At 37.7% G+C, this 18881-nt stretch overlaps 1 protein-coding gene across 11 annotated transcripts in view; it reads right to left on the bottom strand.

Annotated features, from left to right (window-relative positions):
* Positions 1-18881, bottom strand: part of LINGO2 (leucine rich repeat and Ig domain containing 2) — a 1132704-nt gene that overhangs the window by 380698 nt on the left and 733125 nt on the right. For 9 of the 11 annotated variants that reach the window (XM_077912220.1, XM_077912211.1, XM_077912213.1 and 6 more), the window contains one exon: positions 12849-12881. The exons of the other annotated variants lie outside the window; for them this stretch is intronic. The gene's annotated coding sequence lies outside the window, so the exon portion shown is untranslated. The remainder of the gene's footprint in view (positions 1-12848; positions 12882-18881) is intronic. 11 annotated transcript variants of the gene reach the window in all.

An 18881-nucleotide genomic window follows, 5' to 3' on the forward strand; every position in this document is an offset into this window, starting at 1 on the left:
CACAGAATGCAAATTTCCATGTGCTACATGCCCTTGGAAATCAGCAATTATGTTGCCTACTTCCCTACCTAACCCAAAATTCTGCTTCCAAAAGCATCGACTGCAGGAAGGATACCTCCTACATGTCTCCTAGCTTTGGAAGGGAAGTGAGGAAACTACTCTCTGCCGTACAATGTAGAGGAGAACTGGGGAGCAAGTCCCCCAGCTTCCCATGGTTCTGACAGCCCATCACAGCTTCCTCACTCTTTCATCTCAAACCTCACAAGACATGCACAGCAAATAGATTCAGGGGCTAAGTTGTCCAGAGGATACAGTACTCTCTCTCAAGGATACCTCTTTCCATATAGCATAATTTCTAGATCAAATTAACATCGACCTTCTTAATTGCAAAATGCAAACAAGCAAAAAGAAAACATTGATTCCAGAGTAACCCCTAACTCCGAGATACACACACACTTGTCCTACCCCTAGCTCTGAAATTACAAAAATACATGAAATAATTTCTTTTCTAACTATATATTCCTTGTATAGTCAGAAATACATTTTTTAGCATGATGCTTTTTTCATCTCAATCACTAGCATTTAGATGACAGGAGGCAAACAGATTTACAAGCATGACACAAAATTAATATTTAAGAATGAGCAGTTGCTTTTTTCCTCAGGTCCCTTTATTTTTTTTATTTAAATTCAATTAGCCAACATGTAGTACATCATTAGCTCAAGTCCCTTTAGAATCCACAGAGGAAAAAAGGCCCAGTGCATACAGTGCATGTAATTATAAAATGGAGATGCTGAGATACTGAGCCTTTTCAGCACAAATTGACAGGGTAATGCACAACACTTTCACTTAGCCTAATATCTTGACTTTGCAGGTACACTTTTCTCTCAGAACCAATGTTCTATATGATGTTGACCTTCCGAAACTAGTCCACCATCACTGGTTCACTCCAGGAGCTGAGGCAGTGAGCTGTACTGCAAGTATATGATGGTAGAGACCTAGGTATGAGTCCTGTTCTCATCATTTGCTACTCATGTGAATTGAGGTTAATTATTTAATCTCTCTGAGCTTAAGTAAGATTATCTATAAAGCATATACACTAAAACTTTTCTTGTAGGATTCTAGAAGATCAGAGATTCTAGTTGTAACCTACTTAGCATATGATATACATTTATAAAATGGTGGCCATTAATATGAACACTGAATAGTGCACTCAATTTATTATTTTAACTGTACCTAGCTACGAAGTAGAGCAAGGTGTTTTGTTTCCTTGTTTGTTTTTGCTTTAATGGGAAAACATGAATTATAGGGCTCACTTTCAGATGTTAGAACATTATTTCTTTAACCTGGCCCCAAGAGAAAGACTCTTTCATTATAGTCCTAGATTTTGATTTCAGTACAGGTAGTTGGGGAATAAAAGAGTGGGTAGTACACCAAAGAATGAGTAACTCCAGCAAAGTACTATCTTCCCTCTGTAGTGTGCTTTATAACTACAAAGCTTTCATACACAAGCTGATTGCCCAACTCCTCCAGCTTTCTAGGATATTTTATTTACTTATCTCCAAATGAAACTGCTCCAGAGCTCCTTTCTACGTGACCTGGGAAGTCCAGTGCCTTCCACAAGATTCTTGAGGGCAATAGGAATACATATATTTTCTGCCCTTCCCCTCCATATTCTGGATTCCCTCACACAATCTCACCCGTGAAGGCCATTTGCCTGCTGTCCTGCTGTGCCTCTGACACTGGCCACAAACTCACCTCTTTCATTCCTAAGTATGATCTCCAAAAACAAGTCAGAATATACAGCAATAAACTATAGTGGAAGGGGGTGGAGGGGGAGGAGGATACAGGAGAGCACAAAAACAGCTGCATTTAAATATTAGACACTAAAATTTTCCTATGGGCAATATGCTATGATAGTTTTTGACTTGTCCTATACTGTCCTATCCTATCCTATCCTACTCAGTTTTAAAAGTGCTGGAGCCACTACCAAACTGATTTTAAGGATGAAGAAATGGAATCATAGACAGGTTGAGTGATTTTCTAAGGTCACACAGATAATGACAGAGTCTGTTTTAGAAGCCAGACTCATTTCCATCTCTTTCCCACTTGCTTATCAAGAGTGATAGCAACATGAATGTTTTGGATGAATAGTATTTATTAAAAAGATACAGATCTCTGGTCCCACTCTGAAGTATGGAATCAAAATCTCTAGAATTGGACATAAAAATATGCAATTTTAAAAAGGTCCTGTAGGGAACTGGTATAGACCAAATTAAGTGGATCATTCATCTAAGTGCTTTATATGAGATAGAGGGGTAGGAGGAGGATGAAGATGAGGAGAAAGGAGGGGGTAGGGGAGTGGGGCAAGAGAGAGAGAGGAAAGGAGGGGTGGGGGAAGGAAGGGTAAGGAAGGGAAAGGATGGGAGGAGAGGAATGCAAGAGACAAATGTTAATGCTGGAACTTAATGGAGGTTTAAGGAAGAGTTTCACTGTTTTTTGTTTTTTTTTTTCCAAAAGGATTTGAGGGAATATAGAAGTCAAATACAAATGAACATTGCACAATTATAGGTAAAGCAAGAACAAAGATTGAGCAACAGAATAACTAAGCCTGCAAGAAAAGTCACTTGGCTTTGCATTGGACTCTAATTCTTCCAGTAGCTAAAATCAATTAAAACAGTGTTTTGAAAAGTTTTTAAATCTGACAGCATTAATTTGGTTCTAATTCTCCCAGCATCTGAGCAAAAGAAAAGATGTCTATTGCATTTTTATTTTCTAACTCAGAACTCAAAGGAGCTGCTTATACATATGGTCAAAGTGCAGAGAAAGTCTACGAGTTTGGAAACAACTTTCACATCTCTTTCCCAGGCCAGCATAATCCTGTGATTGTATTAACACCACCAATTGAGTATCTACTGCACATTAAGTGTGATAAATAGGTTATCCTATGTAATATTCATGAAACTTTGTGGATGCACCCCCATCTTACGGGCAAGAAAACTCAAGGCTGGTGATTTCACGCAACTTGTCCGAAGGACTGAGTATAAAGTAAGTGGCAACACAGGACTTCAACCGCAGATAGTTCATCTCCAGAGGCTATGCCCAGCTGACTCTCGGGCAAATGAGCAATGAAATAACCATGACATATAAGCAAGGCTCAGCAAATGGAGAGAAGGAACAGTATGTGGGAAAACCAGAAATCAGGCTGAATCAGCAATTGTTTACCAGGGAGTGGCAGTGGACAGCCCCTCTGCTGGGATGTAATTCATCTGAGCCAATCAAGGCCATATCTTAACTTATCTTGGCTCCCAGTAACAAGCCTTCATGTAATAGTCATGCTAACTGACAGAGGCTTGTTTTCTTAAGAAATATGAAGAAACCCAGGACCACCAGTTATAAAAGGTGGAACACCAGACTTTGTCATTATTTGAACTTTGACAGGCTCACAAATTAGTCATCCCCACCGATCAGTGGATTCGCTAACATTAGCTAGTTAGACAGAACTATATGGACATCTTCACTTGAAAGCAAATCCTTTATATTAGACAAACTGTACAACATTAAAAAAATTCCTACTCTTTGTGATAAATTTCTGAGACATCTGTTGTAGTTCATCAGATGTCTTTGAAGTTGACAATTATTTTTGTGTGGATTTGAGATGAACACATTTAAATATTTATTATGTGATAATTAGCATGTAATTAAAATATATGAGGCAATCTTTTAAAGTATAGATTGAAGGCTAGGGAGTTTTCATACCCTTTTGTAAGCTCAGTCTCCTTTCATAAATAATTTGGACTCCTGAATTTGTCTCACAAGTCTAAGACCTGAAAGATTTTATGACACTCTGAGTTTTTTGGTGTAAATCGGTAAGCCCTTATGAAGATATTAATGCCTTATATATAAAATCAGTCTTATCTATAGTGTTTAATGCTATATACACTGGTATTTTTGTTAACTTTGAATTATTCACATTAGACAAATATATACAATAATATATTCTCTGTGAAGCATGTAGGACACAATACTCAGCACTTAGTAAATGCTAGAAATGTTTCTCTCCCTTCTTCCTTTCCAAACTTAGACCCTTCTCCATTGTATCACCTATGCCTGTCTCTGCTCTGTGCTCTCTTCTAGACCATTTTCACACTTCCTTCTCAACATTGCCTTTAACTCCAAAGTGAAAATGGTTTGAAGTTGCCTTTTTGGCAAAGGAAGCTCAAAAGAGAAAATATTCATTGTAATTACGTTTGTTAGGCACAAACACGTGAAGCATTTTTTGTATTTACTCTTTAGATAAAGATGGCTGTGATCCCTGGTAGTCACATGAGTCACCAGAAGAAATATCACCCAATTCTTCATTTCTATCTTAAAATGGTAGTAATTTAAGCTCCATGAGAGACTGGAATATAAAGTGAGCTGTAAAATGTGGACTCCCTCTGAAGATGAATCCTTGAGGTGCTTTACATGATTAGATGTTAGGATCTATTCTATGAAAGGAAAGGTTGTTTTTGTAAGTGCCTGGCTAGAAATAATTCTTTATTTTCTTTTGCAAGACTTTGGTTTTGTTTCAGATGCTGTCTCTCTGTTCTAAGTACCATCCACTGCTGCTTGCTGTATTTTTTCTGTGTTGTTTTCGGTAAGATGAGCACCACAGTCAGAATGGCACCATGCTGCTGAAGCTGACACCAAGCACTTTTGGTGGTCCTCAGAAAACAGCATCACTTTGTTCTGTGTTTAATGCCTAAGATGTAGAATCTGCCGGGGCACCTGCCATTTTATACAACTCTCTAATCTTCCTCTTTATTAGCTGTCTGGCAACATTATCACACTGGCTGCTTGGTTTAAATCTTGTTCACTCTTGTAATATAAAAAGACAAGAGAATGTCCCTGAAGATAGAAACTTAGTCTCTTGTACTGTAGACAGTTTTTTTTTTTTCAATGTAATTTTCCTTGAAACAAAGATTCTTTTATATTTCCACAGGAAAAGAGAGTATCTCTTTGCCTTCTAAGTAAATATTTTGCATTACAATTGTCCAGATGTGCAAGATGCCTACTGAAGCTTTCTGTTTAATGACTAGCCCTTTAGATCAGTTGTTTAAAAAGGCATACACTATAGTACATATTCTCATTCACTTATTTATTTTATTCATTCAGACAACGTTTATTGGTTCTTGCTATGAATCACAGACTATGCTAGGTACCGTGAATACCAAAAAGAATAGCATGCTTTTGAGAAAACAAGTAGGGAAGATAAGCTCACAAAGACATAAACGACAACACAACATGGTAGGTATTATGATAGGAATAATAACCAAATGTCCTGGAAATACTAGGATTTCTGTCTAAGTATGAACAGGGGAGTATAAGATTTCACAGAGGAGGAAGAGATATTGCCACATAGTGTGTGCCAGAGAGGTTAATAAAGAAGGACATTCTTACTAGAAAAGATCTGAAGAGTTTAGTTTGGTTGGAACAAGGAGCTTGGGAGGGACGACCAGGACAGGAGACTGGATATGTCACTTGGATCAGAATGTGAAAAGTTAATTGGAACTTATTAACTGCAACTAATCGCCTAGGTACTGGATAGCCAATAGAAATATGGCTAAAAGCTAAGAGTTGGATCTGGGCTGAAGAGATAGTCACTATTATATATGAACAATCATTATCAGAAAGCAAATCTACAACATCCTATGATACAAGATCCTGGGTCCACACTTCTGTCCTAAAAAGGAGTTCCAAAAGACCTAGGTAAAAGTTGATCACAGAGGGGCACCTGGGTGTCTCAGTGCTTAAGCATCTGCCTTTGGCTCAGTCATATCCCGGGGTCCTGGGATGGAGTCCCACATCAGGCTCCTTGCGGGGGACCTGCTTCTCCCTCTGCCTATGTCTCTGTCTTTCTCTCTATGTGTTTCTCATGAATAAATGAATAAATAAAATCTTAAAAAAAAAAAAAAACTGATCACCGAGGTGGCAGGTGAGGAGTAAAAAGGAAGTTGTTGAGGGTCTGGGAGAAAGCCAAGCAGGGAGGATAGAGAGAAAAGGAGGTCATAGGAAGTTTATTTGGTTTTAGGGTTTAGTCTTCCCCTTCAGTGTTAAAAAGTAAGAACAAGAGCTAGAAAGTACAAAGCTCTACCTGCCCTGGGTCCTTTTTGTTTCTCTCCTCCCCTTCTTTCTATAGGGATTATACCTAGTTTGAGGCTAGTCCAGAGACCTAAGAGGCAGAGAGAGGAAGGAAAGGGAAGGCATATCTGGGCAGAGGATATATACAAGTCTGTGTGTGCCTGGGAAAGCATGGGGAACATAGTAAAAAGCAAGCACTGATTCAGACTTTTCCCAGGAGAACTGTGCTGCTTTCCAATGAGGTGTTAGAACTTTGCCCTTACTGTTTATGGGGTCCCTGAACTTTTCACAATGTTAAATCTGGGGTCACATTTGGCTCCAATTGTTGTTATTCCTTACATTCTTCTTATTGCTTAAAGCAGTCAAAGCCTGTTGTTTGCTCTTGTAATCTCTGCTGCTACTCACCAACTACAGCCTGCTTGCCTGGTGGTCTTTGCATTTCTGGAGTAGAAACTGGGCATAACATCATCCAGGTTATAAGAAACAAGAACCTGAAACATAAACTGGTTGATCTCCCAGTGCTAGTGTTTCTTCTGTATTTCACCCCTGTCATATGATGGTCAAGCTACATTTGAAAGATGTAGGGGCATCTAGGTGGCTCAGTTAGTTGAGCATCAGACTCTTGGTTTTGGCTCAGGTCATGATCTCAGGGTTGTGAGATCAAGCCCGGAGTCATGTTCTGAATTCAGCAAGGAGTCTGCGGAGATTGTCTCTTTCTCAGTCTTCCTCTGTCCCTCCCCTGACTTGTGTGTACACGTGGGCACTTTCTCTCTCTTTCTCTATCAAATAAATAAATAAATCTAAAAAAAAAAAAAAAAAAAAGAAGAAGAAGAAGAAGAAGAAGAAAGAAAGGCTGCTGTAGAGGAACTCGCTAGTTACCTGTGCCCCAGGACAACCACGTTTTACAATAATGTTCCTCATATTCAATTGAGTAGTTTCCTTGAGACTTCTGGTTTCTTTCTTTCTTTCTTTCTTTCTTTCTTTCTTTCTTTCTTTTTCTTTTTTTTTATTTAAATTCAATTTGCCAACACACAGTATGAGAGCCTTCTGGTTTCTTATATTATCACCATAGGCTTGATTGCATAGGCTTGATCGCACCTCTCTTCCACGTTAAATTCCTTTTGATATTTGAAAACAGCTAACACATTTCTCAGCTTCTTCAGAGTGAAAGGAAATGAACATTGAAGGACTCACTCATCAGATATTAAGCTGGGATCATCACTCAAATTAACTCCTTTATAGGAAAATTAAAATGAAGCACAATATTGAAGCAAACAAACCAGAAAAACAAACAAACAAACAAACAAACAAACAATAAAAGAGGAAGTGATTTTCCCCAGATAAATGGCAAGGCCAGGATTTAAATTTTTTTTTTTTTAATTTATTTACGATAGACACAGAGAGAGAGAGAGAGGCAGAGACACAGGCAGAAGGAGAAGCAGGCTCCATGCACGGGGAGCCTGACGTGGGATTCGATCCCGGGTCTCCCGGATCGCGCCCTGAGCCAAAGGCAGGCGCCAAACCGCTGCGCCACCCAGGGATCCCAAGGCCGGGATTTAAAGCTAGAATAAATTGCAAATTTAGGGGAGCTTGGGTGGCTCTGTCAGTTAAGCGTCTGTTGGCTCTGGTCATGATCTCAGTGTCCTTGGGTCCAGCACCAAGAGGGTCTCCATGCTCAGCGGGAGTCTGCTTCTCCCTATCCCTCTGCCCTGCCCCTCACCCCCCACCCCACTGCTCGAACTCTCTTCATGATCTCTCTCCCTGTCTCAAATAAATACATACATACATACATACATACATACATACATATTTGAAAAAAGCACATTTAAATTTGGCTTTTAGTTTTATCAAAGTAATATAGCTTCATAGTTTAAAAAGCCATCTAATGCTATACTATAGTAATAACATTCTAATAATAATCACCTGCCTCATCACCTGACTCCATTAGAAGTGAGTCCACTGCTGGGTCCACTGTGCATGTTGTCTCTGCTTAACTAATAGCCTCACTTGCATCCATCACTGCCTTTACTGTTGGGCATGTATAGACATGTACATGTACTATATATAAGTTATGTATTCATATACAGAATATATATGGCTAGGACAAGATTTGTTAACATTCGAATATGCTTAGCATTTCTATAATCTGCCAATTCCCAAGATTCAAATTCTGAATGAATGTCATTTTTACTAATTGGGCTTATTTATTTGGTATGTTAAGTTACTCGGAAAGTCCTGTCAAGCCACTAATGATAAACCTAAGGCTGCCTTAATTTTTTAATTTCTCTCATTGGAAAACTTGGAGTATATGCCAAGCTAAAATCAGAAAGGTATGAGAGACAGAAGGAAGGTTTTAGGCAGAGATATTAGGTCAAACTACATTATAAAATGTTGGGAAGAAAGTGTGTGTGTGGGGAGAGATATTCAACAAAAAGCTGCGAAGAACCTGTGCTTAAGGGGAATTTAATGGTTTGACATGTGATAAGACTCGAAACATTGCATTGTGAATACCCTGATAGAGGAAGGGAATTATGAAAATGGTTGCTGTGGTTCACAAATCTGATCACCCTAAGTCATCTTGAGAGAGCGAAATGAATACTGGAATTTCTCTTTAATTAATAATCATCCTCTAATCTGTGTTTCTTTGAATGACACTCTGCACAAAACTGGGTCAAAATAGGTAATTTACAGCCTTCTGCATTTGGGATGCTCAAAACTAAACACAATGCTCCCAGGGTGAAAATATTAAGTAGCCCTGACATGAAAATAAGAGCTACATCCTATTTTCAAATACACAGGAAGGACAAAAGGAAATTAGATTCAGAATCTGTAATAAAAAGGAAATTAGGATTTTTTGTAGCCTTTCATCTGTATTTAAAAAAAATGAGTCCATTCTTAATATTTAGCCTCTGGACTGTTGCTCTCTGCTAAGGAGATAAACATATACTCATATTTTCAGTTGATCTTCTCTTTCCTCACTGGTACTTCTGATGGTTTAGGCTGCAAATCATTAAACCCAAGTCATCCCAGCTAAATGAAATGTTTAAATGATACTTTTTGACCACCCCTACATACATTCTAAAAAAAAATATGTGTGTATACAAGTATATACTATGGCAATGAGTTGATTTTAATCTATTTATTATTTCTCTATTCCTGTAGCAGAGTTTGCAAAATCAGAACAAGAGAATTCAGCCCAAAATCCAATAATATTTGTTTTCTTTCTGGTCACCTTCAGGATTTTAATTTTTTTTCTGGGTCTTCTACAAATGTCAGTGGAATTCAGTGAGCTGGAAGAGAGGTAGGGATTCAGTGTTCTTGACAAGGTTTAGAGTCAAAATAAACTGCACAATATTTATTTAGAACCTTATAAATATGGTAAAAATACAAAGAAATTGTAGCCATAAGCTCTACTCTTATGGAATTCATAATATAATTAAGGAAGTAAGATGATTTGAGAAGTGCCTAACAGTAGAAGAGAAAAATAACAATTTTAGTCAACAGGATGGTATCAAATGCAGTGTTTCAGAAATAGTTTCCATTCCAAACAAAAGACCTTCCTAATGTGACTATGGGCCCTATTTCATGACTAGTGAACTAAATGACTTAAAACAGTTGCTTAACCTTTGTGGGTCTGAATTTCATTATCTGAAGAAAAAAAAAAGGCTAAAATGAATAATAGTTGAACTAGTTTTTAGACCTAAAAATCTGTAACTGTGACTCCTTTTCATGAGAAGGCCATGAATATACCTAGAGGGGCTAAAGCAAGCCATCAGAAAAGCCTACATTCAGTAAGTGACAGAGTGTCCATGGAATATTGTAGAAATAGATTGGGTGTCAGAAACAGGTTCAAAAGTGGGGTACTTCAATAAAATATTTAAGTATTTCCTGGAGGTGGTTTTGGAGTCATCAATAACTTATTTTTCTTTTTTTATTTCTCCTTAATTACTATACTTTCACAAGATTAGAGGTAATTAAGTTTTACCATTTATCTGTGGAATCCAGTGTAGGGACCATAATTTCATTTCAACCAATAATGTTTAAAACCCTTGCAGATGAGAACGCTTGCACAGAGCTGCACTCCCCTTTCATCCAAGTGCATCTATGTGTAAGTTTGGTTTTGAATCTTGCTAGCTCAGAGGCCAAATTAAGAATTTTTAGTGCCATCTTGTCCTGCTTAGACTATGACATACCTGGTAATTTCTGAGACTGAATTGGAAATGTCATTTTCTTCAATGGATCAGAACAGGTTCCTGCCCTATAGAAAGTCTAAGTTTAACATATTTACATACTTCCCAGAATGTGTGTTAAAATGAATCTTGCCTGTGAAGCCGGCAAACTTCTCTTCCTTATGTCATCAATCCAGTGGACTTTGCAGTATCTGTTGCCTCTCTCATGGAGACTAAATAAAATGGGATCTTTTTACTTAGACCTCTTTCTTTTGAGTTCACCAAGAGTTCTAGGCCCAAGAGGTTGCTGTTGGATATATATTGGTGACCTGGTGTGAGATCACAGGCCAGTCTAGGTGAGGGAAGGCTGACTGTTCCTCTTCCTTGATACACATGGACAATACATACACAACACTACAGATCTCACCAAGAGGAGGGCTCTAGGTCCATCCCTTTATAATGCTCTTCCACTCTGTCCTTCAGGTTTCCTAACATTTTACTGTTATGAAAGAATGGTTTCCAGCCTTTCCTCAATGTTTTCTCTCTCCCACCAATCTGCAGCCTCTCCTCTGTCTGTCAGGCTTCACATCACCATGAATGAAGGGACTCTGCACACAAAGGCACAGACAATGCTAGTTTTTGTATGAGCAAGATTTGAAAGTTGGCACCAAACCTCTCCTTGGAAGCAGTGACTCCTTTATTGCTATTATTTCCCTCCTTTTTATAGCAACCATTCAAATTGCTTATTTCCCTCACCCTGGTGCTATTTATCAAAATCTTATATTTAGGAAAAAAAAGTAGATTCAGTTTGTTCCAAGATGTCACATTTTGATGGGCCAGGTTATCCATATTTTCATATGGAACAAATTTACCATATAATGAATACATCTCTGATGTTGAAACATTAAAGATCAAGTCCGTGAGAGAAGTTTAATTCAGAGAAGTAGAGATGCTGCCTACCTCTAATAATAACGTTTTACAATAGTCATGAAACAAAGTAATAATGGCAACTATCTCTTTACTACGTTCTTACAATATGCCAATGTAATTTGTAAATACGTCATCTCATTTATTCCCCAACAACCATATGAGATAAAGACTCTTTTTTTCTCTCATTTTACAACGAGGGAAATCAAGTATTAGAGATGCTAATAAGTTCACTCAACACACAAATAGTAGATGAGTAAACAGGATTGAAATTCAGGCAATCTGATTCTAGAGCCTAACTTCTCAACCACTACTTACTGCCTCTCAGTAAGTATTATAATTAAATAGATTGATGGCTGAGATAATATAGGACTATTTTAATTTAGGTTAGTTAAATTAAATTAGATCAGCAGACAGACACTAAAGTCCCTTCCCAATTATCACAGTTAAGTTTCTGAAAGCACACCTCTGGTAGCAGAATTTTCTACTGAGGACCTCGGGACCTTATTTTTTTTAAATGAGTTAGGGGAAATCAAGGATAGTAAAGGAGTACTTGAGAAAGCCCTTTTAAAATAAGTATTCTGAAAGTAAATAAATATTTTAAAAATAAGGATACCAGTGTTCGTTAAAATGGAACAATAAAATAGCCCTACAAGTTATAACAATATTTATCTACTTTAATATAAGGAGTATTCTACTATCAAATTTCCATTCACTAACTCTTGCTCAGTCTCTGCTTCTCATGAAATTTGCTTCAATCTACCACTGTTGTTCTTACAAAGGGCCATTCATATGCATCTGTAATGCCTTGTTCATAGTGTAATACATTTGTTCTTCAGAAAGTCTTAAGATTGCTAACAAGGTAAAAAGAACTATACACTAGAATTTTGAGGAAGAGTAGCTGATATTATAGAGTACTGTATATAGATATATTTCTAAACTACACAATGATAATCTACATATAATAATACATATCACAAAACAGTGAAAGGCATTACACAATGAATCATTATGTAGAAAGGAGTCTTTTCCTTATTATCACATTGATGATTTCCTTTTTGCCCCAATTATTTGGGAGTAGATATATTTGAAAGCCTATTAGGCTAAGCAACATTGTGGAAACACTGTTCCTTTATCAAATACAGCAAGCTAAATTGAAAACCTGTAATAAGAGGTGAAAGTTTGTTACCTGAAACAGTGAGAAAGGTTGGAAGATGTAGGATTAAGGATACGGTGAGAGTGAGCCAAACAAAGTATAAACGATGGAATATCAGATGGCAGGGTTTATATACGATATGTAAGTAATAAGTATTTACTGAAAAAAACCATAATGGTAAATGGATGGATTAATGGATTCGTGGGTGAACGGATAAATGGATGGATGAGGTAGAAAAATACTGAATATTTCTAACTCTATAATTTTGACAAGGATTTAATCAGGAATAATATTTGATTGCTATATTGCATTCTGTTACAATCTCTGTTAGACTTTTCCATCCATGAGTATGAAAAATAAAAACATAATGTCCTCTAATCACTATCTGTGAGAAGCTAAGGATATATTTTGTTCTGCTTCTTTTATACTGTTTCATATTAACAAGACGTTTTAAAACATCATGAAAAGTACCAACCTTGAAAGCTGCATTTTGTTTTTCTCTTCTCACCTAAAAAAATGAAAAAGACAAGAAAAAAAAATGGAAATTTAAGTGAAAGCCAATTAAGGCAGCACGGCAGTAAGAAGAGATTTTTAAGAAAACTTTTACCCATTTTCCCTTGACAAAGGAGATACATTTAACTGTGAAGACAGAAATACTCTGATAAAACTTTTTCTCCCCCAAATAGTTTTTTTTAATATTTTGTGTTTTTTGTACTTCATAATAGTTTGCTTTTTAAAATTTTGGGAAGCAAAGCAATTATTAATGACAATGAGAAAAAACTACAGAAGGAATGCTTAATAAAAATGATAAAACTAAATTGCATATAAGAAGAAAATAGACAGGCAGCAATTAATCAACCCATGGAAATGTGCCATCTTGATAAGATTTTTTGATAAATTCAGACAAAAGTATATGAAGAGGCTATTATAATTTATTCTCAGGTTCTGTATTTCTATTCTTGAATGCTGATCAGAACATAGGCTTTTGCTTCTTCTCTCTCTTTGCTCCCCCAATAATCTGTTCTCCCTTATGGACCAAGTGATTATTGTGTTGTTTATAATAACTGTTCTACATTCCTTATGGAAATTGTAATTACGATGCTGAATATTCAAACTGCAAGCCACTTTTCTCAGGGAAATTGTAATTATGATAATGCAGTATTTACCCAACCAATGTTTTCTAGTCATTGTTCTCTTTCAGGAATGAGGAGGTGAGAGAAAAGCACTGAAATAAAACATCCTGTTGGGATCACACATATGTATTCTGGAAAAGCTTAATAATAATCATAACAATAACCAATAATTGCTATAGGGCAGGCATGGTACAATCAGGCTGACATGTATAGGACATACGTGTGTATTGCATGCAGGTGTATATAAATTATGTATGTTTCTCAACCTTCATACCAAGCCCATGAGGTAAGTTATATTACTATGCCAATTTTATAAGGCTCAGGGATATTGAATAATTTGCCTAATATCACACAGGTAATAAATAGTAGAGTAAGGTTTAAACCCAGGTCTGTCAGATTTGAAAGTCTATTTATGAGTTCATTGTCAAAAGCCTTTGTTTCACTCACTGGTATCCATGTACACTGGTGAAGTGATTCCCTGGAAGTCTGTCTTTTCCAAAACCAGTGTTTCTTTAGTCTCTGTGAAGTATAGTCTGCTCCCTGGCAGACAGATCCCGGCTACAACCCCTACTGTTAAAAAGTGGAATTTCTACCCTCACCTCGAGAATGGAATACGCCTCTGTACAGAGTGAAATTCAATGCCATCTTTTTGAAGGGCAATTTGGCATTATTCATTAAGATTAAAAATTTCCATGCCCTCTGATCCAACAGTTACACTTCCAGAATTTATGCTAAAGGTATACGAGTAGTCAATACAGCATGGCTTTAAATAGTTAAAACCTGGGCAGCCCCAGTGGCTCAGCAGTTTAGCACCGCTTTAAGCCCAGGGCCTGATCCTGGAGACCCGGATGGAGTCCCCCATCAGGCTTTCTGTATGGAGCCTGCTTCTCCCTCTGCCTGGGTCTCTGCCTCTCTCCCTCTCTCTGTGTCTCTCATGAATAAATAGAAATTGTTTTAGAAATAAAATCTTAAAAAAAAATAGTTAAAACCTATAGAAGCAGCCTGAATGTCCATCAAATAGTTTGTGGTACAATAGAATACAATAGGATATTAAAGTTATTAAAAAGCAAGGTTCACATTAAGTGTTCTGGAAAAATGCCCACAAAATACCGTTAAAACAGCAAGTTGTGAAACAGTATATATAATATGATTTTACTTCTGTTAAATATATACATTTATTTATATAGTAATATCTGATTTTGCAAAGAACAAAATCTAGAGGAAAAGACACCAAATACTTAAAGTCATTCTCTTTTAGTAATAAGTTGAAGAGGGAACTTTCCCCCATGATTAATGAATTCTCAGTGCTTGAAATGTTTAATAGTGAACACACAGTTTTTTTTTTTAATTTTTATTTATTTATGATAGTCACAGACAGAGAGAGAGAGAGGCAGAGACACAGGCAGAGGGAGAAGCAGGCTCCATGCACCGGGAGCCTGATGTGGGATTCGATCCCGGGTCTCCAGGATCGCGCCCTGGGCCAAAGGCAGGCGCCAAACCGCTGCGCCACCCAGGGATCCCCAACACACAGTTTTTTGATAAACATAAAACAAATTTTGAAAACTAAAAAAGAATCAAGTACACCCCAAAAAAACACAAAAATTATATTATTTCAAAAAGAAAGCCAACAAAACAAAGTAAAATCCCATGTCAATCACTGAAACATCTTAGTAAGTGATCCCCTAGGCAAAATAGGAACTGGATCTCTCCTAACTCATCTCATCTACCTGCCTTACTTCCACTTTGCCAGATCTCTACAGGGCCCCAAGCAAGGATGGAAACTCACTAGAAATCAGCAGAAATCGTTTAGGATTTTTCCAATATTAATAAGCAGTGACTGATACAAGTACATTTTGGGCATGTTTTTAAATCCCATAATTGCAAGATAGGTATTTTACTTTCAGTTTTATAAATGAGGAAAATTAAGATGACTGAAATAATTTATTTACTCAAATGTTCCAGGTTAGCCTGTGTTCTTTTTTTAACTTGGCATATTGACCAGCCTTACTCAAAAAAGAAAATAAGATTAAAAGGAAGCTCAAAAACTAAATCAAAAGAGTGCATAAAAGGCAGGAACAAAAATATATAATTAGTGATTTTTTTTTAACAGACTACATAGAAGCAGACTTCTAGCCACTGGCTTACCATCTTATGGAGCCTGAAGACTTTCAAGATCTGTTCTTGGTTCTCCTCTAAGCTTTACTCTATCTTAGATAACCTGCCCAAGGAGTTGCATTCCCCTCTCACATTCTTTTTTTAAGCCTTAGAACCCTTGTTCTTTTAGTGGAACCCATTTATTTCATATGGGCCAAACAATATACAATTCTGCTCTCCTACATACGTAAAGATTGATGAGCTGCCCAATCTGATAACAACAGGGGTGAATGCCGAGCCTCAGTTTCAGCACTAGCCCTCAGGGAGAGCAACCAGCCACTTGATGGAAAGCTGATTATGACCCTGGACCTCTTCTACCTAAGAAGGAACAGTGATCCATTTTTGCTAAAACTGAGGCAAATTCCAAATACAGGTTTTCTTACTTGTCTTCAGGGCTTTGTTCAGCACCATAAACTGAGAACCTATGGAATGTCTGATGCATCAGTACACGATACTACATAGTATCACCTCAGACCAGTGGAAATACTTTGGACTTCAGCAGTGGGCACATAATGGAATCTACTTATCATGATTTGTATTACATGACCCAGAAGCTGCTGGCCTGACAGTTCAATGCAATCCCTTTTGGCAGTACAACTGAAACACCAGTGTTGAAGATGATATTTTTCAGTGATGGGGTGTCATTTAAAGGATCCGAGAAATATTCCAAATCAAGACCATTCTTTGATACTGCATCCCCAATAGACAAAATGAATACATGGGTCTAGGAACCAAGGGGAGGAAGTAGAAGTGGTTGAACTTAGCATCACTCCCAGTGGCCCACGTGGGGAATTTGTGCTTCCTATTTCCACAAATTTAGGCTCTGTGGATCCAGAGATCCTGATTCTTAGAGGGGGAATGTCTCTATGAGAGGACACAGCAGGAGTCTCATTAAACTTTAATGTATATTTTGTATCCAATCACTTGGGCATTCTGTGCCAGCTGACTGGCAACAAGAAGAGTCACCATACTGGCAGAGTAACTGACTGATTATTAGGAAAAAGTAGAGCTGCTGTCCTATAACAGGGGCAAGGAAGAATTTCTGGTATGCAAGTGGTTCATAGAGCATTTCTTAGGATTTTCTTGCTTTTTTTGATAGTAAATGGACAAGTACAGGAGCCATCACCTAAGAAGGGAATGGTGTGGAGAGGTTCAGATTCCTCAGTAATGATCTGTGCCAGGCCACAAGGTAAGCCACATCTATCAGTAGAGGAGCAGGCAGAGGAAGAAGGAATTCTAGAATGGGTAGTAGAAGATAGTAGACAATAGGAAGTTAATAAGTATCAGTACTGTTGTGGTCTTGAGACTGGATGCACCAGCAGGGCTGTAGTCTCCACTAATCTTCCTCTTGGAGGCTTTCTCAAAAAAGGTGACCTAGTAAGGAATCCTGGAGAAGCTTATTCCCAATGGAATAAACTCATTATAGGAAGGAAGAAGAGCCAAATGTCACAAGAAGTAGACCTAGTAGATGTACAAGACATCACCCATATACACCCCTTTAGGACAAGGGAGAAATTTCCCCAGCTGCCTCAAGTGTTGGCTTCCAATGGCTCACAGCTGACTCCTCTAGAGATTTTTCTCCTACCAAGGGGAACTGACTCACCCCAATCATGCCCCCTTCCACAGGCAGCTCACATCCAATGACTCATCAGTAAAGGAGTACAAAGGCCAAGTCCCTTTATCTCTATCTGGGACACCTCCAACAATATAGATTCCCAGTACAATCCTGAACAAACTTGCTGCATAAAAACTTCCATCTCTGGAATGCCTGGGTACTCAGGGGTTGAATTTCTGCCTTTGGCTCAGGGTGTGATCCCTGGTTTCAGGGATTGAGTACTGCATCAGTCTCCCTATAGGGAAAGAAAGGCGTTTCCCTCTGCCTATGTCTCTGCCTCTCTCGCTGTGTCTCTCATGAATAAACAAAACAATAACAACAGAAAAACTTCCCATCTCAGAGTCTCTCTCTTAGGAAAATTGGCCTAAAGCAAGATTACAAAACTCAGAAGACATGGCACTGAACACAGATACAACTGCCTATAAAGCCTGTATCATATCCATAATATCTTCCTGTGTCCCATGAAGAACAGCTTAGGGGCACCTGGGTGGCTCATTTGGTTTAGCATCCAACTTTTGATTTCCGCTCAGGTAGTGATCTCAGGGTTGTGAGATTTAACCCCAGGTTGGGCAGGCTCTGCAGGTAGTCTGCATGAGATATTCTCTCTCTCTCTCTCTCTCTCTCTCTCTCTCTCTCCTCTCTCTCTTCTTTCTCCCTCTGCTCCTTTTCCCACTCATGCTATCTCAAATAAGTAAATAAATAAATCTTTAAAAAGGCTTAATTTAATTGTCAACATATATTTGTTTAGGCAGTAAACACAGTCAATAATGTTATGTTTAAGTTTTAAGTCAGAAAGCATTCTTCAGTGTTACACAGTATCTACAATTATGCTGCCATTCGAACATTAAACTAATGTATTTATCCTTCTTGAAATCCAGACTGAGATAAATTAAGAGACAAATATACACATACATACTAATTTATATTGTATTAAAATACATGTACATACATAATGCATATACATATGTATATCTATACCTATACCTATGTTATAAAACATGTCTCAAGACTAATTTCAAGGTTAATTTGGCCAAAATCTCTATAGTTTTGTTAAGCTATTTTCAAAGAACAATATGATACCTTTATTTTTTAATATTTTATTTATTTATTCATAAGAGACACACACAGAGAGAGAGAGAGAGAGAGAGAGAAGCAGAGACATAGGCAGAGGGAGAAGCAGACTCCATTCAGGGAGCTCGGCGGGGGACTCGATCCCAGGACTCCAGGATCATGCCATGGGCCGAAGGCAGATGCTCAACCGCTGAGCCACCCGGGGATCCCCCAATACGATACCTTTAATCATGCCATTTTTCTAGGAAAAAATTCAGGCTTCTCTGTTTCAGAAACCTTAAAAAATTTGGTAGGGGCTTACATTTTCTACCATAAATGTACAGATTTTATCAGGCATTAAATGTAGTCAGAACAATTTACAGTCTAGCAAAATGTTATTTCAGGCAGCCTTTATAATCAGAACAAGAAGTTTCCTAATTCTATGCAGTTTTGAGAGAATGCAGTTAGGATTTTACAGCCAGTGAACAGTGCAACTCAGTGGTCATCATATCTCTGTAGTCTCTTTTCTGAAAATTGTTGGATTTCTTTGCTCTGT

The sequence above is a fragment of the Canis aureus genome, chromosome 10 (assembly GCF_053574225.1).
Source record: "Canis aureus isolate CA01 chromosome 10, VMU_Caureus_v.1.0, whole genome shotgun sequence".
NCBI lineage: Eukaryota > Metazoa > Chordata > Mammalia > Carnivora > Canidae > Canis > Canis aureus.